We start from the raw sequence: 27,119 nt of genomic DNA on the forward strand, positions 1-27,119 counted from the left end.
CTTTTTTACAAGAAACACATTTGATCGTCAAAAAAAGTATGAAATTGAAGAGGGACTGGGTAGGGCATGTATATTCTTCTTCGTTTAATTCCAGGGCGAAATTGATACATAAAAATTTATCTTTTGAATTACAATCAATGGAAGAAAAGGCAGGATGTATTCTTAAATTAAATTGTAAGATTTTTAGTGAAGTTGGGACTTTACTTAATATTTATGCCCCAAATGTAGATGATGAAATATTTATTTCAGATGCATTTTTATATCTGGGTCAGGCTAATGGTAATATTTTGGTTGGTGGTGATTTTAATTGTGTTTTTGAACCTTTATTAGATAAATCTCTGAAGAAAGTTAAGAAATCTTAAAATGGCAGTTCAGGTTCAAGCGTTGATGAAAGATCTTAATTTAGTAGATATTTGGAGATGTCTTAATCTGACAGAGAAAGATTTCTCCTTTTATTCATCTAGACATGAATCGCTTTCAAGGATTGACTTTTTTTTAGTATCGGCACATTTACAAGGGAAAATACAACAAGCGGAATATAAAAGTAAGGTGATTTCAGATCATTATTTGCTATACTTCTGAGAAAATTTATGTGGCCTATTGTTGGAGGTTTAATATAATGTTATTAAAAATATGGAATTTATAGATTTTTTGAAAAAACATATTAACTTTTTTTTAAAGAAAATTCTAATTCTGTTCAAAGTAAGTTTGTATTATGGGATGCTATGAAAACTTATTTGAGAGGACAAATAATTAGTTATACCTCTAAAATAAAAAAGAATCGATTAAATCAGAGTCTTGAATTAGAGAAACAGATTGATGAGTTAGAAAAGGAATTTCAGAAAGATGCTACAGAAGATCAGAAAATTGAATTATCTAGGTTGAAACTGGAATATAATACTTTGCAATCATCAATTTGAATGTGTGATCAATAGGACTAAATAACGGTATTGTGAATAGGGAGAGAAACCATGTAAGGTACTGGCATGGCAATTAAAGAAAGAACAGATTTCGAGGACTATTAATGATGTTAGACGGAATTCTCTTATCACTGATAAACCCCGTGAGATTAATGATGAATTTTGTTCATTTTATAAAAAGTTATATACATCTGAAAAAAACAAGAAACTGGATCGATTGATCTTTTTTTATCACAGTTGAATTTACCGACATTAGAGGAAGCAGATATACAGGAGTTGGAAGAACCATTTACTGATTTGGAAATTAAAATGGCTATGATGGAAATGCCGAATGGTAAATCGCCTGGTGATGATGAATTTTCGGTTGAATTTTATAAAATCTTTTATGATGATGTTTCTACAGTGTTTGGGGATGTATTATGTCAAGTTGGAGAACACTATGAATTACCTGAGTCTTGATCTAGTGCTTTAATTACAGTAATCCCAAAAAAAGATAGAGATCCTTTGAAAGTACCTTCATATAGACCAATTTCGTTGTTAAATGTAAATTATAAAATAATAGCTAAACATTTAATGAATAGTTTGGCTAAATTTTTACCTAAGTTGATTCATATGGATCAAACAAGTTTTATAAAGAATAGATATGCTTCAGATAATATTCTGCATGTGATTAGTTTGATTAATAGATTTTGACAATCTTTAGATCACCCGATGGTGATATCTTTAGATGCAGAAAAAGCATTTGATAGAGTTGAGTGGAATTTTTTGTTTAAAGTTCTGGAGAAATTTAAGTTTGGTCCTTTCTTTATTGGTTGGATTAAGGCTTTATATAGTCAACTGGTAGCTAGAGTATTGATGAATGGCTTGATTTTGAAACCTTTTAAATTGACTCGATCAACTCGTCAAGGTTGTACTTTATCACCAGCTTTGTTTGCGTTAGTGATCAAACCTTTAGCACAGTTAATAAGACAAAATACACAGATACAAGGTATGAAAGTTTTAGATGAAGAGTATAAAATTAATTTATTTGGTGATGACGTATTGGTGTATTTAATAAACCCAGCTCAGTCACTTTTGTACTTAAAGGAATGTTTAATACAATATGGATGTCTTTCTGGATATAAAGTTAATTGGGAAAAAAGTGAAATATTACCGGTAAGTGAAGGAGATTATTCAGTCTATAAGAATATTATTAATTTGAAATGGACTGATCAAATTAAATATTTGGGTATAATTTTGAATGCTAATTATCAATCTTTATATAAATTAAATTATGTTCCGTTAATTAAAAAAATTAAAACTGGTTTGATTAAATTGAAAGATTTACCTATTAATTTATTGGGTAGGATAAATACAATTAAGATTAATATTTTTCTGCATATGCAATATTTGTTTCAATCTATTCTGTATTTACTTGATAATATTTTTTTTCGAGATTTGAATAAAATGGTTAAGGAGTTTTTATGGAGAGGTAAATTTTCAAGAGTAGCCTTGAATAAATCAACTTAGAAATATGAGTTAGGGGGATTATGTTTACCACATTTTCAAAATTATTATGAAGCAGCCCAATTTAAATTTATTAGTTCATTGATGGATTTGGAACGGCCTCCTAGTTTGGCCAAAATTGAGATGGCAAATATTTCTGAATTTGAAATACATCCATTTTTGTTTAGATGGAATATAAATTTGTTACAGCAACATAATGTGCCTATATTAAAATATTTATTGAAGTTATGGATCTTTTTTCTTCTTTCTTTGGCTTGGCTTCGCGGACGAAGATTTATGGAGGGGGTAAAAAGTCCACGTCAGCTGCAGGCTCGTTTGTGGCTGACCAGTCCGATGCGGGACAGGCAGACACTATTGCAGCGGTTGCAAGGGAAAATTGGTTGGTTGGGGTTGGGTGTTGGGTTTTTCCTCCTTTGCCTTTTGTCAGTGAGGTGGGCTCTGCGGTCTTCTTCAAAGGAGGCTGCTGCCCGCCAAACTGTGAGGCGCCAAGATGCACGGTTTGAGGCGTTATCAGCCCACTGGCGGTGGTCAATGTGGCAGGCACCAAGAGATTTCTTTAGGCAGTCCTTGTACCTTTTCTTTGGTGCACCTCTGTCACGGTGGCCAGTGGAGAGCTCGCCATATAATACGATCTTGGGAAGGCGATGGTCCTCCATTCTGGAGACGTGACCCATCCAGCGCAGCTGGATCTTCAGCAGCGTGGACTCGATGCTGTCGACCTCTGCCATCTCGAGTACCTCGACGTTAGGGGTGTGAGCGCTCCAATGGATAAAGAAAAATAAAATGTTAGGCTCTAGGGGTGAATTATCGGCTTTGACTCCATTGTATAATAATCAACTTATTTATTTTTCAATACACTATTGAAGTTTATTACATTGGAGATTTAAAGGTGTGGAAAACTTGGGAGATAGTTTTAAAGAGGGTAATTTTTTATCTTTTAATCAGATGAGGGACAGTTATGGTCTTGATAAGAACTCTTTGTTTCTCTATTATCAAATTCGATCTTTGGTAAAACATACGTTTGGTAGAGATATGATTTTACCTGAAATGACTAAATTTGAGACTTTTCTTATGAAGGTACCAGAGAAGGGTTATATTTCATTTATGTATCAAATATTACAGGATGGTATGGATAAAAAGGGTTGGGATAAATCCAAAAGTAAATGGGAAGCGGATATTAGTTTTATTTTTTCCGAGGATGATTGGTTAGATATCTGTCATGATAGTGTAACTAGATTGATAAATGCACGTTATGCAATGATTAATTATAATTTTCTACATCAATTATACTTAACACCTGAAAATTTTAAAAAGTATGGTTTTCATGAATCAGATTTGTGTTTTAGATGTGGTGATATGGTTGGAACTTTTTTTCATGTGGTTTGGTCATGTATAAATATACAATCTTTTTGCAAGAAAATTCAATTGTTTTTAGAATACCTGTATAAGATTAAAATACCTTTAGATCCGACAGTATTTTTATTGGGCAGTTTGCAACCTCTGAAAGGTTTGGAATGAGATAAATTTCAACTTGCTTTTGTATATTTAGCTTTATCTGTAGTGAAAAAATGTATTGCTAGTACGTGGAAAGATACAAATATGATTGATATTAATAGATGGCATAATGAGATTAAATATTATTTAATAATGGAAAAAATTACATATGTTTCATGTGTAATTACAGTTTTTTATTAATAAGTGGTTGTTATATTCAGAATATTTACATTTTAATTTACGTTCATTAGATCTTGATATGTATGTTTAATTTTTCCTTAATTTTTTTTCTTTCTTTATGACTCTCCTTAGGAGAAGGCTGAAGGAGGGGTGGGGGTGGGGGGGAGGGTTCTTTTATTTCTTTTTCTGTTCATGTTTATGGTGAATTGTTGTATATGTTATCTACTATTTGTATTTTGAATTAATAAATAAAGTTTTTTTAAATCACAAGAAAAGGAACAAAGTAGGCCATTTGGCCCATCGAGTCTGCTCTGCAAATCCACCCCAAGCTAAACTGTTCTGTTCTGATGGTAGGTGAATTTGACTTTCCACATATTAACTGGGACTCCAAAACTGTAGAACAGCTGGATGGGGTAGACTTTGTCAAATGTGTTAAGGAAAGTGTCCTAACTTAAAAAGAGATCCCAACTAGAGAGTGTGAAATACTAGTTCTCCTATTAGGGAGAAAGCTAAAATGTTTAAGAGGAACATTTGGAGGAGCTTCTTCACAGAGGGTAGTAAGAGTGTGGAATGAGCTGCCAGCAGAAGTGATGGATGTAGGTTTGATTTCAACATTTAAGAGAAATTTGGACATGTATATGGATCGAAGGGGTATGGAAGGATATGGTCCAGGAGCAGGCTCCACCTTTGAAGTAGTCAAGAGCACCAAATTCCTTGGTGTGCACCTGGCGGATAATCTCTCCTGGTCCCCCAACACCAGATCCATTGCCAAAAAGGCCCAACAATGCCTTTACTTCCTGCGGAGATTGAGGAAAGTTTCGCTTTCACCCTCCACCCTCACTACATTTTACAGGGGATGCATTGAGAGCATCATATGCAACTGCATCACCTCCTGGTTCAGGAACTGCCCCAAGTCTTTGAAGAGAAATAGTAAGGAATGCTGAGGGGAATATTGGGGTCTCTCTCCCTGCCATGATGGACATTTATAATGGCTGTTGTTTGCAGAAAGCCATAAACATTATGAAGGACTCCACACACCCCTCCTGCAATCTATTCTCCCACCTGCCAACTGGGAAGAGGTACTGAAGCTTTCGGGTCCTCACGACCAGATTTTTCCCCCAAGCTGTGAAGCTTCTGAACTCCAGGGATACAAGGCTATCATATGTAACATGATATTTTTATAAGTGATATGTTATTTATAAAAAAGTTTCTGATATAATTTATCCATGTAAATAACCAGCTCCACGGTCCGGAGAAACGCTATCTCATTTTCACTGTACACTGCAAGATTTATGGTATGAATGACAAAGAAATGTGACTTGACTGGACTGAACCATGAAAGTCTGCAGATTGAAGTAAAAACGCCATGCTGGAGAAACCTAGCAGGTTTATGAGGCAAAGATAAATATACAAGGCCATGTTTCAGGCTTGAGCCCTTCACCATGATATGGACAAAATGTGGGCAGGCGCCCAAACAAAATGGTGGGGGGGGGAGGGCAGGAGGTAATAGGTGGATAAGGTAGGGAGGGAACACTAGCTCACAAGGTGAGAGGGGATGGTCTGTGAATGGAGAGGGAAGGAGATGAAGAACTGCAGGAAGGAAGACAGAGGGATGGAGAAGAGAGAGGAATGGGGACTACGCTAGCAGAAACTGGAGAAATCGATGTTGAAGCCATTTGGCTGGAGAGGGGAGAGACAGAAATTTAGATGTTACTCCTCCAATTTATGGCTGGTCTCGGTCTGACAGTATTGGCGGTACATAAGACCCTGGACAGACATGTCAATGCAGTAGTGGAATGCAGAATTAAAATGGTTGGCTACTGGGAGATCCCTGACACTGATGCAGATGGTGTGAAGGTGCTCAGCAAAGCTATCTCCTAATCTGCATCCAGTCTCTCTTGATAACACCACAACGGGAGCACTGAATGCAGTAGGTGATGCCCACAGATACATGTGAAGTGTTACTTTATTTGGAAAGGCTGTTTAAGGCCCGAATTGTAGTGAAGGAGGAGCTATGGGTGCAAGTCTGACACTTCCTGTGGCTACAGTGGAAGATGAAGAGCTTGTTCCAGGACTGCACTATTTTCTGTTCTATGACAGGAAGGGGCATTTCCTGCTGTTGAAAGTCAGAGCAATGAGAAGCGGGTGTGGGAGGAGATGTGAGAATAAACAAGGAGTCATGAAGGGAATTGCTCTTTCATAATTCTGAAAGGGGGAGGGAAGAGGTATCTGGTGATGTTGAAGATGGTGGAGTTATGGAGAATTATGGAGCATATCGAGCCTGGTAGGGTGAACCTTTCCCTTGCTCTGGATGGGAGAAGAGGAGTGAGAACAGAAGTATTGATAGAAACATAGAAAATAGGTACAGGAGTAGGCCATTTGGCCCTTCAAGCCTACACCACCTTTCAATATAATCATAGCTGATCAGTACCCGGTTCCTGCCTTCTCCCCGTACCCCCTGATCCCCTTAGTCACAAGGGCCAAATCTAACCTACTCTTAAATATTGACAAGGAACCGGCCTCAACTACTTCCTGTGGCAAAGAATTCCACAGATCCACCACTCCCTGAGAGAAGAAATTTTTCCTCATCTCAATCCTAAAATAACTTCCCATTTACCCTAATGATGGAGCAGATGTAGTTGAGCGATGGTGGTAAGGGGATAAAGGCAATTAGGAAATATTAACAATGGCAGGTGTCTTCACCTGGTTAGAATACTCACAGGAAGCAAGGAAGGGTCAAGATAACTAGAAGTATGTGACATATAAATGGATATTGAACATATTCTAACGATGAATTTCACTTTGCCCTTGTGCCTTGAAAAAAAAATGCTCTTTTAGTCTGTATAAATCCACATTCACGTGGAACTGTGCACTGAGTGAATAGCATCAGCGTCAGATGAATATTTTTATAACTGTTTCAGCTGCTGTGGATGGCCAAATGAACAGAGTAAGTGGGCTTAATAAATTCTACATGACAGAATTTAGTATAGACAGAAGGTCTGCAGTGAGTTATGACCTTCATCTGTCAAATCTTGTATGAAATCCATTGAACAGTTGCCAAATGATATTGGATTTTATACAATTGTTTTTTTTTTCCTATGATCTATGATTTGTCCTGAACTTTCTGGGCAGAGGTCCTTTGAGTTATAATTTCTTGACATGTATCTTCCTCTTTGGCCTTTTGCTTTCTGTTGACGAATTCATGCAATGAATAATGAAGCCTATTTCTTGGTCTCAGCTGTTAATTCTCTCCATTGTTGATTGCTTTATGTCTGAATGGTCCAGATTATAAATTCCTGAGAGTGCTTGGTAAAAGAAACTCATTAAATCCCTATGCTTTATCATTTGCCAGAACCTTAAATTGTCAAAATAACAACTTGTCATTGTTTTACAAGTCAAGATTAAATTGCCTCATCTGGCACTTTCTGGATTCATACAAAATAAAACCAAGTTTTATTGCTTAAGTTGTCAATAATAATTTAATTAGTCCAACTATATACATACCTCAATCGTACAGGTAATATCCATGCTTTCATGTGATTACAATGCTAGATGAAATTATACACAGTTTGCAATCGATCATCTGTATTGATGCTCCGAAATTCTTTCCTTAAAATATGGAAATTTGACATAAAAGTAGAAAATAATGGACAGCATCCACTGACAAAGAAATAGAGTTAATGTTTCACTTGATGAACTTTCGTCACTTCATGATTTCTGACCTCTTGGGAGCTCAACACAATCACATGGCCAGGACACTCTTGTGTTGTGGAGACAGTCAGTAATCCAGAGATGACCAACAAAATGAGTGACAGTAGTTAATCCTAGAGGTTCTCAACCTTTTTTTTCCACTCACATACCACTTTAAGTAATCCCTATGCCTTGGTGCTCTGTGATAGTAAGGGATTGCTTAAGGTGGCAAGTGAGTGGGGAGGGAAGGTTGAGAATCACTGCTCTAGACCCAATTGTTACTGAAATATTTTGCTTGAGAAAAATTGTCATTGACCCATTTCCTTTGGAGTTATGAAACCGTGCACATAATGAGTCATTGAGGTATGATTAAAACATTGGTTTTCAAACTTTTTCTTTCCACCCACATACCAATTAATAAGCAATCCCTTACTAATCACAGAGCACCAATGGCATAGGAAATACTATGTGAGTGGTTTGTGCGTGGAAAGAAAAAGGTTGAGAACTACCGATTTTTCCTGTACTTATTGTATAGCCTGGTTGTGAGGTGGCCAGAAGGAATGGATGGAAAGGAACTGGGCAAGTTATAGATTCAATGTCAGGCATCTTGTTCCTGATACGGACTGCCCTTTGAGTGTAAAAAATTTGCCACTCTTGTCTCTCTTAAATCTATCCTCTCTCCATATTGAGATTATGGCCTCCAGTTTTAGAATCTGAAGGTAGAAACTCACGTGAATAGGGTGGTGAAGAAGGCTTTTAGTATGCTGGCCTTTATCAATCATTGCATGGAATATAGGAGTTGGGAGGTGATGTTGAGATTGTATAAGACGTTGGTGCGGCCTAATTTGGAGTTCTGTGTGCAGTTCTGGTCGCCTAATTATAGGAAGGATATAAACAGAGTGGAGAGAGTGCAGAGAAGGTTTACCAGAATGTTGCCTGGGTTTAAGCATCTGGAGTATGGGGAGAGATTGGACAGATTGGGTCTTTATTCTTTGGAGCGTAGAAGGTTGAGAGGGGATTTGATAGAAGTATTTAAGATTATGAAAGGGATAGACAGAATGGATGTGGATAGACTATTTCCGTTAAGAGGAGGAAGGTTTAAAACAAGAGGACATGAGTTAAGAATTAAGGGGCAGAGGTTTAGAGGTAACATGAGGGGGAACTTCTTTACTCAGAGAGTGGTAGCTGTGTGGAATGATCTTCCGGGAGAAATAGTGGCGGCGGAGTCAATTGTATTATTTAAGAAAAGGTTGGACAGGTATATGGATGAGAGGAAGATGGAGGGTTATGGGCATTGTGCAGGGAGGTGGGATTAGAAAGGGGTGTTTGGTTCGGTGCGGACTAGGAGGGCCTAATGGCCTGTTTCCGTGCTGTAATTTTTATGTTATGTTATGTTATAATTATGTTATGTTATCCTGGGGAATAAAGGATGAATGCATTCACTTTATCCATGACATTCATGATTTTATAAGCCTCTACAAGGTCAAGCCAGCCTATTCAACCACTCCCTATAACTCAAGCCTCTAGACCCAGCAACATCCTGGTAAATCTCCTCTGTACCTCTTCAAACTGATATCCTTTCTATATTTGGGCAACCAAAAGTGCAAATGTTTCTCCAAGTATAGTCTCAATAATGCTTTATAGAACTGTATCATGAGGTCCCAACTTTTGTACACAGTTGCCTGCCCAATGAAGATAAATGTGCCAAACATCTTCTTCACCCTTCCAATCTGAGTGACCACTTCCATGGAACTATGCATCTGTACTCCAACATCTCTCTTTTCTCCAACGCTCTCCAGGGCCCTAGCATTTATTGTGCAAGTCCTACCCTGGTTTGATTTACCTTGCACTTGTTAGACTTAAATCTCATTTGCCGCTTTCCCACTTTCCCAACTGATTGATATCCTGTTGTGAATTTAGCTACCCTTCCCACTGCCAACTATACTACAAATTGTGGACAAGCCAAAGAGGAAGGTTGTCCTATAATTAACACTTAGACTAAAACTGTGTGAAATGGTGGTGAACAGACTAACTACAGATAAGGATTCTTTCAAGGATATCTCATTCCAACGTCATCAGAAATCTTTCTGAGTTATGCATTTGGTGTGCACAGCCATGGAACAGAATTGTGTTATTAAAAGTTGTGCTGTGGGATTATTTGGTGCCTGAGCAAGCAAACGAGGGAGTTCAAGGAAAACTATTTGATACATTGATTTTAAATGGTGTGTTCACCATAGCCTTGAGCATGGAACGGATATGAAACAGTTTCAATCAGGACCTGATACAGTGGTTATAGTGAACAGGAATTCACTGTCTATGTATTGTTCAAATGGCTGACTCCTCCCCTGGCTCCACCCTCACCTACCCCAATATAAACCTTGGTTTTTGTTCCTGCCTTACCTCAGATTCACCTGAGGACTATTGTGTCACCTCTGAGTTCATTCAGTCATGTTACAATTTTAATAGCTTAACTTTGAAACAGGATGGAAGCCCTGTTGAAGCCAGGCCTGCTCCAGATCGACTTTCTGTCCCCTGAGGCCCCGGAGGAATTTGCCTACTGGCTAGAGTGCTTCCAAGACTACCAGTCGGCCGCACAAGATGTCTTCAACTCGGATAGTCTATGGAGATCAGCACTTCTCTCTCAAGTCAGCCCCAAAGGGTATGCTGTCATCAGAGACTGTGCTGCCTACGAATCGGCCATAAAGGCTTGAAGGCTTCATGAGGCCTATGAATGATGTGCTGGTGAGGCACCAGCTCTCTCAATGTCAGCAGCGTCCTGGTGAGTTGCTGGACAACTATGTTCTTGAAACATGGGCCCTGACCAGAAAATGCCACTACCAAGTGGCCACACCTGGGTGAGAGAGGAGAAACAAATCCAAGACATCCTCGTGGCAGGAGTGAGGTGAGGTGACTGCTAGAGTTGGGGAAAAAAGACTTGGCCAGTGCCCTGGACCTGGCAAAAGCACTCGAACATGCCAAACTGGAAGCTGACGACCTCATGGGGGAAAGCAGCACCTTTTCAGAGGACCTGGTCATTGGGGCGCCTGTGACCCCTGCAGCCTCAGCACTGACCATTGTGGCCACGTGCGACCGAGGATGCTACTTCTGTGGACAGACACAGCAGCCCTGCGCCCGATGCCCCGTGAAGGACGTGTGCTCAGGATGCAGTAAGTGAGGGCACTGGGTGAAGGCCTGCCAGGCTAAAGGGAACCCAAAGAGGGCGACCATGTGTGCAAACCCCGAATTATTGCTCGACCCGTGCCAGAGTCCCGAAGTACTGACCTCCGCCTCTCCATGCTGTTCGCCACCAGCATCTTGCTGTGCTTCGTAGTAGGCCCACCATCGGAAGTGAAGCATCACGGGAAGCCACAGCAATCATCTTGCCCCTCTTCAATGTCAGCGTCACCTAGTCCTTCATCGGATCAAGGTGGAGGGTGGCCATCTTGTCTGCCCGCAGGCCAAGAGGAGAAAGTCAACATCCGCATGGGAGCGATGGGGTTTCCGGAGCACTGGCATCAGTTGTTCTGGATCAGGCAATACCTCACCAATTGAATAACTCAACGATGGAGGTGAGGGTAAACGGACATTTGACTGATCACTTTGTAGATACTGACTCCACTGAGATATTTATAAACTCTGCAACAGCTCTGCTGTACAACTTAAGAGTGTACCCGATGGACAATCAAATCTTCCTAGCTTCTCACTCGCATTCTGTGATGATCCGGGGTATTGTGTAGTGGATCTTACTGTAAAAGGGGGGGATTTTGTAAGTTCCGACTGTATGTACTAAAGGATTTGTGTGCTCCTGTGTTGCTGGGCCTGGACTTACACTGTGTCACCTTAAAAGTATGAACATGGAGTACTCTGGCCACTCCCTCCAATCACGGTGTAGAGTGGAAGGTCCTAAAAGCCGGACGCCACATGTGGTCTCTCCACCCTAAATACCGATTCCCCCACCACTGTTTCCGAACCTGACTCCCGATTGCAAACTAAAAACTACAAAGAGCAGGCGATACAACGCGAGGGATCGGGAATTTATCAGAGCTGAGACACAGCGGCTGCTCAAAGAAAACATTAAAGAGCCCAGCAACAGCTCACGGAGAGCCCAGGTGGTATTCGTGAAAGGGGAAGAAAAGTCTACGCTAGTGATTGACTATAGCCAAACAATTAATTGTTTCACACTCCTAGACATGTAACCCCCTCCCTCAAATTTCAAACATGGTAAATTAAATTGCGCAGCACCAGGTATATTCAACCATCGACCTGAAAGCTGTATACCCTCAGTTACCGATCCGTTTTGAGGACTGCCCCGACACAGCATTTAAGGCAGATGGATGGCTCTATCAGTTCCAGAGGGTAACTTTTGGTTTCACCATTGGGGTCTCGGTCTTCCAGTGACAGATGGACAAAATGGTCGATGAGTATGGATTGAAGGACACCTTCCTTTATCTTGACAACTTCACCATTTGTGGATACTCTCTGGAAGACCATAACAACAACCTCCAGAGGTTTTTTCACACGGCTAAGGCCCTGAACCTCACATACAGTTTCAGTAAGTGCATATTCCAGATAAAATGCCTGCGATCCTGGGCTATTTGGGAGAATGGCATATTTGGCGCTGACCCCGATCGATCGTAAAGTCCACCTCTTTCCCATTGTTGGCCAAAACCCAGGCAGCTTTCAACTACATTAGGAGCTACATCGCAAAGGCCACCATGCATGCAGTGGACGGAAATTCACCTTCCAGGTGAAAAGTGATGCCTCTGACGTAGCTCTGGCCACTACCCTTAACCAGGTGGGCAGGCCGGTTGCCTTTTTTTCCCGCACCCTACAAGGCCATGAGCTTCGGAACCCATCAGTGGAGAAAGAGGCCCAAGCCATTGTAGAGGCCATCAGGCACTGGAGGCATTACCTGGCTGGCAGAAAATTTACACTGCTCACTGACCAACTGGCATTTATGTTTAATAATGCAAAAAGGGGAAAAATAAAGAATGATAAGATCGCTAGGTGGAGGATAGAACCCTCCACCTATAATTACCACATAGCATACAGGACAGTTACTCTTAATGAACTTCCAGATGCCCTGTCAAGAGGAAGCTGTGCCTCTGCACACACTGGCCAGTTGCAATCACTGCACGATGAACTTTGCCATCCAGGGATCACTCGCATAGCTCATTTCGTCAAGGCACACAACCTGCCCTACACCATTGAGGACATCAGGGAAATGTCCAGGTCCTGCCAGGTCTGCAGAAAGTGCAAACCGTACTTATATCACCCTGTTAATGTGCACATAATAAAGTCTTCTCACCCCTTCGAACAACTCAGTGTCAATTTCAAGGGTCCCCTCCGTTCCATCAACAGAAACGTATACTTTCTCACCGTCTTCAATTTTCTGTTCTCCATCCCCTGCCCAGACATGACCACCACCACAGTCATCAGGGCCTTGCACTCTATTTTCACCCTGTTCAGATATCCTAGCTATATCCATAGTGACTGGGGCTCATCATTTATGAGCGAAGACCTACGCCAGTACCTGCTCGTAAGAGGCATTGTCTCAAGCAGGACGACTAGCTACAATCCCCGGGGGAACGGACAAGTTGTAAAAGAGAGCGCAACTGTATGGAAGGCCATGAAATTGGTTCTCTGGTCCAAAGGCCTTCCAGACTCATGCTGGCAAGAAGTCCTACCCATAGTGCTCCACTCCATAAGTTCGGTCCTCTGCATGGCAACCAAAGCAACTCCTCACAAGCTTATGTTTACATTCCAGAGGAAATCCACATCTGGGAATATTCTCCCGGCTTGGCTGATGGCACCAGGGCCAGTCCTGCTGTGAAAGGACATAAGGAAGAGCAAGACAGACCCCCTGATCAAGAGGGTGTACCTGCTGCACAGCAACCCAACATATGACTATGTGGTAAACCCTGATGGCAGAGAAGACCGTTTCAATCAGAGACCTGGCACTCATCGGAACTAAGGGTCAGATGCCTCAAGTGTGCCAGAAACTATTGAGTACCCCACATAGGGTTCTGGAGGACACTGCTCGGGAGGTGGACCAATCCACCCCATGACCTGAGCCAGAGCCCTCGAGTCCCACTGACCCCGTACCACATGGGGTCCAGGAAGTTCGGAAAGCCCAAAGTCCTCCATCACTGAGGCACTCGACCAGAATTACCAGACCCTCTGTAAATATTTGTAAAGTATTAGTTTTTTGAATGAATAGTCACTGTTTATCACTCACAAGCTCAATTCTGAAGGAAGGGGTGAATGCAGTGAACTGGAATTCACTATCTATGTATTCTTCAGATTACTGGCTCCTCCCCTTGCCCAACCCTAACCTACCCCAATATAAACCCTGGTTTTCCCACTTTAAACTATTAAAAGCCTGTTTGTACCCCTCAATTGTCTCTGAGTGCATTCAGTCACATTACAGTGGTACAGGCAAGGTCAAGCACTTTCATACTGTGTGGATGCATGAGACACTTCAATAAGGTGAGAGCCTTAAAATGGAAGACATTGTGATCTGCAGTCAGATTGAAATTGCTGAAAGCCAATGGTCAGACAGCAAGATGAAAAATATCCCAAGCATTTTTCATGAAGCACCAATGCAAGATGAATGACCCTGATCCTGAGGAAGATGGATTATTGAGTTGGCTGTGAACACAGTTGGGTTACACCATTACTTATTATGGTTCATGTCATTTTGGAGGGGAGACCACAATATTTTAAATAATTTCAGCATTTGGGAATGACTAGATTCTAAGCCACTTCAGCTCTAAAATGGAGAAAAACAAAGACTGCAGATTCTAGAATCTTCAGCAGGCCATAAGCTGCTGGATGAATTCAACACATCAGGTGACATCCATGGGTAGAAATGACCAGTCAACATTTAAAGTTGGGACCTTTTATCAAGACAGTCGTTTGCGTTTGCCAGATGATTGCTATCTTGTTATGGAATAAATAAGGCCAGATTTTCCTCATGGCACGGCAGCTGCGGATGAGAAATTCTGAAGGGGATCAGTGTGCACTTTAGCTCAGCTTGTCTGATTTTCAAAGCATGACATATGTGGTAAATGGGAGGGGCATTGAAGAATGCAGTGGAGCAGAAAGATCTAGGAATAACGGTCCATTGTTCCCTGAAGGTAGGAGTGCATGTGGATAGGGTGGTGAAGAAGGCCTTTAGTATGCCTGCCTATATAAATCAGTGCATAGAATATAGGAGTTGGGAAGTAATGATTAAACTGTACAAGGCATTGGTGAGGCCAAATTTAGAGTACTGTGTGCAGTTCTGGTCACCGATTCATAGGAAGGATATTAACAAGATAGAGAGAGAGCAGAGAAGATTTATAAAAATGTTTCAGCATCTGGAATACAAGGAAAGATTAAGAAAATTAGGTCTTTATTCCTTGGAACATAGAAGGCTGAGAGGGGATTTGATAGAAGTGTTTAAGATAATGAGAGGGATAGATAGAGTTGATGTGGAAAGGCTTTTCCCATTGAAAGTAGGAGAGAGGGATACAAGAGGTCATGGGTTGAGAATTGACAGGTAAAGGTTTAGGAGTAACATGAGGGGGAACTTCTTTACTCAGAGAATGGTTACTGTGTGGAATGGGCTTCCAGGAAAGATGGTGGAGGCAGGATCAATTTTGTCATTTAAGAAAGAGTTGGATGAGTATATGGATGGGAGGGGGATAGAGGGATATGGGCAGGGTGCTGGTAAGTGGGATTAGAGGAGGGTACTTAGATCAGTGCAGACTAGAAGGGCCAAATTAGCCTGTTTCCGTGCTGTAATTGTTATATGGTTATATATGGATAGGTGCAAGGGAAATAAACTTACAGGGATCCAAGGATAAAGCAGGCAATATTGATAACCAGATTGTTACATGTTCTTAATGGGCCAATTGGTTTTATTCTGTGTCTTAACAACTTTATAACCTTGATTCTGATTATGTATGACTACATCCATATCATCCAATTTCCTTCTTATAGTAATATTTAAGTTGGAATCAATGAAAAAACCTCTCATGATACATTTAATATATCTTAAGCATTTATCCTTAGCAATGTCCTTCTACAAATAAAAGTGAAGACCTAACTGAATAAATAGAAGAATTTAATGCTTTATAAAACATACTGTTCTGGATGATAGGCCTTTGGAGTCAAGAGTGGAAATACCTTGTCATTCAGAACAAATTTATCAAAATTCATCTAATACAAAATGAGAACAAGATCTTTGAAATCTGTATTCCCTTAGTAGACTCTTCCTTGCCCAAATCTTAATGTCTGATCTAATGACTTTATATCACATTATTCTGCTGTGCATTCCCATTGAGACTGTATTTTTGGCTAAAGTCGAAGTGGCCAGAATCAACACCAGTGTTTTTCCTTCATGTTATCTTAAGAGAAAATAAAGAATCACAGATGTCACTATCACATACTGTCAAAAACTTACCTCAGGCAATACTAAATTATATTGGCTGGATATGACTAGCAAAAGAAAGGACTTTAATCCAACATGTTTTAGTGTTATTATTTTTAGTGATAACACTATTGGAAATAACTCCGACAAATTTCTATCCAGCTAGAAAGGATGTAATTTTTCTCTGGAGATGATTGCATTGTTTATCTGGAATCTTCGCATCTTCTGGCTTTGTTCATACATCGACACTTTGGGGAACAGCGATGAGTTGAGCACTGGTAGACAGAGAGCTCTTATAAATGGATTCATTGTTTTATGCTATATGCACAGTACCAAGCTTCATATTGCATGCTATCGAGGCAGTCCCATTCATATAGTACAGGTTATTTTTCTCTGTTCTCCTATTTTAAACTTGGCTAAGTGGTCCCTTTATCAAAACTGACAATAATATTTTACATTTTGATTCAAACCACAGGCAGGCTTCTTTTTATATCTCAAAATCAAGGTTAATTTGGTTGATCATTCTCAAAGAAGTCAATCCCATACATACAAGTCAAATTCCATCACAGCAGAAATTTTAAAATGGGTGGCTTCCATTTACCTTTAGCACCAGAAAAATAAAAAGTTTACTTCATAACCCTGGGCTTCAATAAATGGTTTAATATTATACTGTAAATATTTTGAGCATTAAAGTATCTGTACTGCATCATTACCAGTGTACACATACAATAATCAGCTTGCTGTGGAAATCTCATTTTAAGAGATGTAGATTCAACACTTGACCAATTCCAAGAGTGTAATTGTCAAAATAAATTTCTGAGATTGTACTTGGAGAAAGGGCCAACAGCCCTGAATCAAGGCTTTGATTAGGATATTTTCACTTGGTTGACTTATGCATAGATACAATAAAACAAAAATAAATGTTTTGCTGACATAGTCCTAAGTTATGCGAGCTGCATTCAGCCATAACATTGTCCCTCTTGCAAATCAACAAATAAGCCCTGTGAAAATTTGCATTTTCTGATGCCTGCAGTTATCAGACTCTTGAAGCTCCCCCTGTTACATTAACCATGGACTGCTCTGACATCACAAAAGGACTGTTTGCACTGTTGTAGCCATTTATTGCACTGATAACTGTAAATACTTATTATCTATTTTTCTGTATTTATTAGTTTTTTTTGTTTTAATTACGTATTTAGCATGTAGTTTGTAGTTTTTTTTACAAAATACCTGTTTATCTGCAACATGTTAGAATTTCATAGCAGATGTGCATTGTACAACATATATGACAACAACTTATTATTATTATCGTTTATATAGTATTGATCCTGGACATTTCTGAGCAAATGCACAAGAGCAAAACTTGTATATAAACATCTATGTGTATTGTAAAGTCTGTCCTGCCATTCTATCATCTCAAGGGACAAAATGTGATCTAAACAGTCACTGTCCTAAAGAGTCAAGAGTGCTTTAGAGACACTCCTACCAGCTGAGTTGTTAGATATCCATTTACAACCTTTTGGATGGTCCCAGAGTTTACCCAGATGAAAGTGACCTAATTCAAGGGGGAGAATAATTATCTTCTCATAGACCCAGTATGGGATCTGGCCACTTGGCCCATCTCATCCACACTGACCAGTGAGCACCCTTGCGTATTAATCCATTCTTCCAGCACTTCATCCACAGCATTCTATGCCTAGGCGAATCAAGTACTTGCCTAGACAATCCTTAAATACAGTTTATGTCTCTGCTTTCACCATTCTCTGACAATGTTTTCCAAGTACTCACCACTCTCTCAGTGAAAAGGTCCCCTTCACAACCCCTCAAAATCTCTTATCCTAAATATGTGCCTTTTCATTTTATCTATCTCTGTTGTGGGGAAAGGTTTCATGCACTCTTCCCCTTGGACACTCCACAGCATTTCATGTTTCTCAATCATGACCCCTCTTAATCTTCTTTGCTTTAGGGGAAAGAAAAGCCTAACTTCTTTTTATCTCTCTTAAAAACTAATGTGATTAATCTAAGGGGACATTCTGATGAATCTGCTCCACACCCTCTCCAGCACCATCAGATCTTCCCTGTGGTGTGAAGACTGTCCATAACCAGTCTTAATTGCTTTCCTTAAAAGGACCTGGATACTCCTTAGGCAAGTGGTAGTGTGCAATCGTGAAGAAGGCTCGCCAACAGCTGGACTTTGTAATGAGTTTGAGGAGATTCAGTATGTCACTGAAGACTCTTGGAAACTTCTACAGGTCTACATGGGGAGCCTTCTGACTGGATGCATCACTCTATGGGATAGAAGTGTCAACGTTTAGGACAAGAAAAAACTCTAGGTGGTTGTTAGCTCGGCCTGTGACATCAGCGTCACCAGTCTTCACTCCATTCAGGACATCTGCATGAGGTGGTGTCTTAGGAAAGCAGCCTCTGTCCTCAAGGACCCATGCACCCAGGTCCATGCCCACTTCATCCTGCTACCATCATGAAAAAGGTACAGGAGCCTGAAGACAATCACTGAGTGGCACAAGGGCAGCTTCTTCCCCTCTGCTATCACATTCCCGAATGAACAATGAACCATAGACACTATCTCACTTGGTCTTTTTTTTTTATTTTACTTGCACTATTTTCTATCTATTTTGTAAGGTGGTTGATATAAAAGTTTGCACCGTGATTCTGTCACAAAACAATGAATTTCATGGCATGTTCATGACAAAAAATTCTGATTCTATATCTTCTCTGCAGGTGGATTATGATGGTAACCATTATTGCAGGTAGTGACATCCTGGTCTTGCCATGCAAAGAACCTTCCACCCCACCTGAGAACTGGCAGTCATGTCTATAGGTAGCCAGTTGATTTTGTCCTATCCTCCAGTGGAGTATTCAAACAATTTTTTTTTGTTATGTTCCCTTCAATTATTTTTAATTTAATTTGGAGATACAACAAAGTAACAAGTATTTCTGGCCCATGCTCCTCAAATGCACTCATGGCTAGATGTACAAACCCGGACATCTTTGTAACATGGGAGGAAAATGAAGCTCCCAGAAGAAACCTGCATGGATATGAGAGAACATACAAAGTCCTCACAGACAGGGGTGGATTCGAATCCACCACTGTATTAGCATTTTTCTAACCACTACACTAATCTCAGCTTTAAGCAAAATGTCCTGCAGTGCCTACAGGGTGATGAGCGATTTGATTCAGCTAAGAGAACCATCCACCTCTTCTCCTCAACCACAAAGCATGTCAGAAAAGCACTTCCCTGCAGGATCCAACACTTCCTCTCTCCATTCAACCATCAGGTTCCCTGCCCCCTGAGAAATCTGGCTTGCAAATGGTTTCAAAAATGGGAAATAATGTCTTATTAAAATATTAGATTATTCACTTACCTTTAAAAAATTGTTTACTCTGATGTCCTAAATATTGTCACACTTTTGTTCTTTTACTCTTTCTTTCTTTTCAATCTTTTTATTAAACATATTTTAGTGAACAATATGTGAGGAGAATAGAATACAGATTTGAATAGTAAAAACAGAAAAATCAATATATTGCAATTATAACATATTGAATAATATTATCCCTTTCACCTCAATTTAGAATATTCAAAAAAGAGAAAAACATTGTTCTTAAAAACTCCAGCTAACATACCAAAATAAACAAAACCAGGGAAAAAAAAAAAAGGCTGGGCAGCCTAAACTGAGAGTTCACCACAACAGATCAGTACAACCCCTTTATCTCGTCCTTGCTCATAGAAAACAGTAGAAATTTAAAATAGTCTGGAAGGTAAAATTAAAATACAAATTAACTCGTACAAAAATAGTTAGAAAAGGATGCAAGTCTCTTCAAACTGAACAGATGTATTAAGAGTGCAACTTCTAATTTTTAATAAACTTAAACATGACATAACTTGAAAGAACCATTGCATCAAAGTAAGTAAATTAGGATATTTTCATTTAAATGAAATGGTTCTACTGGCCAACAGGTTAGAAAAGGCTACAACCCGATGCGCAGAAGTAGGAACTCACCTCACCTCTGGAAATACAATTCCAAAAATAGCAGAGAGACCACGCGAGTAAACAGGCCAAATCACCGCAAAACACAGCCAATCCAAGATGGCACGGACTCCCCTTCACTTCTGAGAAGGAGCCCACACCTACCACCACACGCACACTAAGGAGCCCTCCACTTCCATCTAGCGGCCAGCCGGCCAGAGAGTGACACTGCAACGCGATGACGTCATTTCCGGAAATCGGAGGGTACGTCACTGGAAGTGGGCGGGGCCAGCACAGACACGTGGAGAAATCAAACCAATAAAGTCAATCTTTTTTATACACTTGCCTTGTGTGGTCGTCTCTTTATTTGGTAGCACTGCTGCAACTAATGCTACAAGTCAATGGATTAAGTCACCATCTAATACCCAGGTTAATTGATAAGGTCTTTAAAATATCTGTCTAGTATTTCTCCAATACAGGGCAAGACCAAAACACATGCATTAGTGTAACCACTTGTGATTTAATCTATCACATAGAGGACTAACATTAGGAAAAAAGCAGGCTGATTTATCTTTCGACACTTGACCCGATGTACCACTTTAAATTGAATCATTGAGTGTTGGGCGCATAATGAAGAAGTATTACCATTCAAAAAATCTTTTCCCAAAGTTCCTCTGGGAGAACTGTCTGCAGTTTCAATTCCCAAGTTCCTCTAATTTTATTATTAGAGATTGATTGCAATTTTATTGTTGTAATATTTACAACAAATTTATTGTAAAATTATTGTAAATATTACCTATTAAACACTTATAGAAAGAATGAAAAAGTGTATCAACCAAATGAGGTTGATATGATATAGGTGAACACATCTCTGAAAATCTATCTTGGAGCCATCATGTTGATGTCATTATAATTTAAGCTCACTAGCACCTATATTTCATTAGGAGTTTGTGGAGAGAGAAGTTGTACAGTAGTACAATGGACAGAGCATTCTGACTCATTGCATCACTGCCTGGTATGGCTGTGCCAATGCACAGGACAGAAAAAGACTACAAAAGGTTATGAACTCAACCAGCGCCATTATGGCCATTAGTCCTTACTCCATAAAGGACATGCTTAAGAGGCACTGCCTCAAGAGAGCAGCTTCTGTCATCAAGGACTGTCACCACCCAGACCATGCCCTATTCATACAGCTACCATCAGGAAGGAGGTACAGGAGTCTGAAGGCAAATCCCCAACATTAAAGAACACAGTTTCTTCCCCTCCACCATCAAATTTCTGAATGGACAATGAACCACAGACATGGCCTCACTTTTTAATCTTCTTGCATAAGAACATAAGAAATAGGAGCAGGAGTTGGCCATCCGGCCCATTAAGCCTGCTCTATCCTTCAATAAGATCGTGGCTAATCTGATCACTGACTCAACTCCACCTACCTGCCTTTTCCCCTTACCCCTTAATTCCTTTTTTTATGTAAAAATCTATCTAATTGAACCTTAAATATGTTTAATGAAGATGCCTCAAGTGCTTCCTTGGGCAGGAAATTCCACAGTTTCACTACTCTCTGGAAAAAACAGATTTTCCTCATCTCCATCTTAAATCTACTCCTCTGAATCTTGAGGCTGTGTCCCCTAGTTCTTTTGTACTAATTGTTTATTTTTTAAATCTTGCCTTTAAGGAAATGTTTTTCTATAGCAGTTTTCACACCTATATAATGCAAAATATCACATTTCGTGACACATGTTGATGACAATAAAACTGATTCAGATTCTGATCTTAACCTGTCTGAGGGCAACATCAGAAAATCATTCAAGAGGGTGAACCCTCACAAGGCATCAGGCCCTGATGGTGTACTGAAAATCTTCATCAACCATTTAGCAGAGGGTTCACAGAAATTTTCAACTTCTCATAGCTGCAGTCAGAGGATCCCACCTGCTTCAAAAGGATATCAATCATCCCACTCCCCAAGAAAAGTAGTGTGGGCTGCCTCAACAACTACTGCTCAGTAACACTAACTTCTACTGTGATGAAATGCTTTGAGAGGCGGCAGCGATGAGAGGAGGAGGAGCGAATCAGAGGTACACTTTAAGGTAAGGTTATGAATTCCGGGGCTTACTGGGGGCTCGGGTCCATCTGGTTTGGGCGGCAGGTCAGAGGAGGCAGCGACTGGAGCTCAGGCGGCATTGAAACTAATGGAAATTTGGGGGTGGAAAGGCAGTTGATTGAGGGGGAAAGGAATTGGTACTATGATGGAGGGGGGGGGAATGATGGTAACAAATAATAGTGTGGATGGTAAAGAGGGGGATAGGCAGAAGGTAAAATGTGGGAAATCTCTGAAATGCATTTACTTCAATGCAAGGAGTATTGTAAGGAAGGTGGACGAGCTGAAGTTGTGGATAGGCACTTGGCAGTATGATGTGGTGGCGGTTAGTGAGACGTGGTTGCAGGAGGGTTTTGACTGGCAGCTAAATATTCCGGGATGTTGCTGCATTAGGTGTGATAGAATTGGAAGGGTAAGGAGGGGGGGGCATTACGTGACAGGGAAAATATTACAGCGGTGCTGAGGCATGATAGATTGGAGGGCTCGTCAAGGGAGGCGCTGTGGGTGGAATTTAAAAAATAGAAAAGATGAGGTTACAATTATAGAGGTGTATTATAGATCACCTAGTGGGGAGTGAGAAATAGAGGAGCAAATGTGTAAGGAAATAGCTGAGATGTGCAATAAACACAGAGTTGTGTCAGTGATGGATTTTAATTTTCCTAATATAGATTGAGAGACACAATCTCTCAGGGCTGGATGGCTTAGAATTTGTAAAATGTGTTCAGGATAGTTTTTTGCAGAAATATGTTGAGGTACCCACTAGAAAAAGGGCAGTGTTGGACCTACTGTTGGGAAATGAAATAGGACAGGTAACGGAAGTGTGTGTTGGGGAACACTTCAGATTCAGTGATCATGGTACCATTAGCTTCAACATAATTATGGAAAGAGATAGGTCTGGTCCAACAATGTTGTTCATCATTTACATTTATGATTTGGATGATGGGGTGATAAATTGGGTGTTAATATGCAGACAATACAAAAATAGGGGGAGTTGTGGATAGTGAGGATGGTTTTTGGGGACTGCAGAAGTATTTGGACTGCTTAGAAGAGTGGGCTGAAAGGTGGCAGATGGAGTTTAATGTAGATAAGTGTGAGATGCTTCATTTTGGGAAGAATAACCAAAATAGGATGTATGCAGTGAAGGGGAGGGCATTGAGGAATGCAAAGGAACAGAGAGATCTTAGAATTATGGTTCATCATTCTTTGAAAGTAGATAGGGTGGTGAAGAAAGCTTTTGGTATGCTGGCCTTTATAAATCATAGCATAGAATATAGGAGCTGTGAGGTGATGTTGAGACTGTTCAAGGTATTGGTGAGGCAGAATTTGGAATATTGTGTGCAGTTCTGGTCTCCAAGTTTTAGGAAGGATATCAATAAGGAAGAGAGGGTGCAGAGAAGATTTACTAAAATGTTGCCTGGATTGCAGTATCTAGATTATGGAGAAAGATTGAGTAGACTGGGTCTTTATTCATTGGAGCGTAGAAGGTTGAGGGGGGATTTCATAGAGGTATTTAAAATTATGAGGGGAATAGATAGAGTAGATGTGAATAGGCTCTTGAGGGTAGGGGAGATTGGAACAAGGGGCCACAAGTTAAGGGTTATGGGGAAAAACTCTAGAAGTAATATAAGAGTATGCTTCTTCACTCAGAGAGTGGTAGCTGAGTGGAATGACCTTCTGGAAGAGGTGGTTGCAGCAGGGTCAATTTTGGAGGTTGGATGATTACATGGATGTGAGGGAGTTGGAGGGTTATGGGCAAGAAGCATGTAGGTGGTACTAGTGGAGTCACTTAAATTAGTGCAGACTAGAAGGACCAATATGTCCTGTTTCCGTACTGTAATTGTTACATGGTTATATGGAGATCTAGATCCTCTACCGGCACCACCTACGGCTCCTAGAACGCTTCCACCAGCGTTGTCTCCGCTCCATCCTCAACATCCATTGGAGCGCTCACACCCCTAACGTCGAGGTACTCGAGATGGCAGAGGTCGACAGCATCGAGTCCACGCTGCTGAAGATCCAGCTGCGCTGGATGGGTCACGTCTCCAGAATGGAAGACCATCGCCTTCCCAAGATCGTATTATATGGCGAGCTCTCCACTGGCCACCGTGACAGAGGTGCACCAAAGAAAAGGTACAAGGACTGCCTAAAGAAATCTCTTGGTGCCTGCCACATTGACCACCGCCAGTGGGCTGATAACGCCTCAAACCGTGCATCTTGGCGCCTCACAGTTCGGCGGGCAGCAGCCTCCTTTGAAGAAGACCGCAGAGCCCACCTCACTGACAAAAGGCAAAGGAGGAAAAACCCAACACCCAACCACAACCAACCAATTTTCCCCTGCAACCGCTGCAATCGTGTCTGCCTGTCCCGCATCGGACTTGTCAGCCACAAACGAGCCTGCAGCTGACGTGGACTTTTTACCCCCTCCATAAATCTTCGTCCGCGAAGCCAAGCCAAAGAAAAGAAGAATATGGAGATCTGGACCCAATGCAATTCTCCAATCATCACATGCATCCACGGCAGATGCAATTTCATTGGCTCTGGATCACCTCGAAAACAGCAATTGATACATACGGCTGCTCTTCATAAATTACAGCTCGCCCTTTAATACCATTATTCCCTCAATGCTGGTCAATAAGCTACAACCTCTCGGCCTCTGAACCGCACTCTGCAACTGGATCCTTGGCTTTCTCATTGGAAGACCACAGTCAGTACGAATTAGAAACAACATCTCCTCCTCACTGATCATCAAGACAAGTGCACCTCAAGGATGTGTACTTAGCCCATTGCTCTACTCATTATACACCCACAACTGTATGGCCAGGCACAATCTCAGTCCCATCTACAAGCTTGCCGATGACCCACAGTTGTTGACAGAATCACCAACAGCAATAAGGAAGCGTTCGGGGGTGGGGGGGGGGGGGGTTGGGGGGAGATAGATCAGCTCATTGAATGGTGTAACGGCAACAACCTTACGCTCAACAGCAACAAAACAAAGAAGATGATTGTGGACTTCAGGAGGAAGTCAATGGAACATGACCAAGTCCTCACTAAGAGCTCAGTAGTGGAAATTCCTGGGTGTCAACATCTCTGAGGATCTATTCTGGAGCCTCCACATTGATTCAATCATATAGAAGGCTTGCCAGCGGCTAAACTTTGTGAGGTGTCTGAGGAGATTCAATATATCACCGAAGACTCTTGTAAACTTCTACAGGTGTACCATGGAGAGCATTCTGGCTGGTTGCATGACTGCACCAATTCTCAGGACAAGAATAAACTCCAGAGGGCTGTTAACTTGGCCTCCGATATCACAGGCACCAGACTTCACTCCATCGAGGACATCTACGTGAGGTGGTGTCTTAAAAAAAGCAGATTCTACTCTCAAAGACCCAACCACCCAGGCCATGGCCTCTTCACTCTGTACTATCGGGGAAAAGGTACAAGAGCCTGAAGACGAGCACTCAGCAGCACAAGGACAGCTTCTTCCCCGCTGCCATCAGATTCCTGAATAATCAATGAACCAAAGACACTGCCTTACTTTTCCTGCATTATGATGCTGCAGCGTAACACTGAATTTCATGACTTGTTCATGACAATAAATCCTAATTCTTAGAAAAAATATGGCTTTAGTAATTCAGATTCCTGTTTTAGATGTGGTACATGTGTTGGAACTTTTTTTACATGCTGTTTGGTCTTGTGTGTATGTACAACCATTTTGGGAAGAAATTAAGTCAATTTTGGAAAAATTGTACAAGATTAAGTTACCATTAGATCCATCTGTTTTTTTAGTGGGTTATGTGATTCCTTTAAAGGGATTGGGGTTGGATAAATTTCAAATTGCATTTATAAACTTAACGTTGTCCGTAGCTCAAAAATGTATAGCAAGTACATGGAAGGATAATACAATGATTAGTATAATGTGATGGCATAATGAAGTGAAAGCTTGACTTGTTATGGATAAAATTACCTATATTTTGCATGATAATTATTCTCTTTTTGTTAATGTGGGCATTATATTTGGAATATATGCATTTAGTGGTACTTTGATTTATTTTATTCATTTTAGGTTTTTTTTATCATATATATTTATATCTCCTTAAGAAAGCTGGCGGAAGGGGTGGGAGGGTGGTGGGGTTTCATTTCTTTTATTTTCATATATAGAAAAATTTTGTTGTTAAGTGTATTTGTATGTTTACCAATAATTTTTCAATAAATAAAGTTTGGGGAAAAAAAATCCTAATTCTTATTCTTATTCTGACAACTTCCATACAATATAAGTGGAAGCAACTTACAAAAAGAACAGAAGATTTTGTACTCCAAAGCTCAATCAATATGTTCCAGTACAGCTGGTTCCTACCTGGCAAAGTGGAAAATTGCTCGTCTTGTCCACAAAAAATCATAACCAATATAATCTCATCAATTGCTGTTCCATCTCAGCAAGGACCACATAGTGTCCAGATACTATTATATTGGCAGTTTCACCTCCAGCAGCTAAATTGTTGAAATTCCTTTGGAGATTTTTCCCTGGCATTCCATGGATTTTTCCATCCTCAGTGCTTATTCCAAACATTGTACAATATGGAGAACCTCTGACTAATTGATTGGAACTGGAAATGGTCAGTTTCCTTCGCTATGTTTGACCTGAAGTCTGAAACTCCCGAGTTTCTGGAATCAATGTGAAAGAGGAGCTCTGTCTCAACTGTGTTCACACCTCTGGTTGATCTGCTTCCCATATTGCCGGAGGGTTGAACACAAAGTCTTTGACACATTAATGGAAAGGTATGATTCTGTGGGTGTGACCTTCTCTGACAAATCTGTGCAAAAGCAG

The sequence above is a fragment of the Narcine bancroftii genome, chromosome 6, assembly GCF_036971445.1.
Source record: "Narcine bancroftii isolate sNarBan1 chromosome 6, sNarBan1.hap1, whole genome shotgun sequence".
Classification (NCBI taxonomy): domain Eukaryota; kingdom Metazoa; phylum Chordata; class Chondrichthyes; order Torpediniformes; family Narcinidae; genus Narcine; species Narcine bancroftii.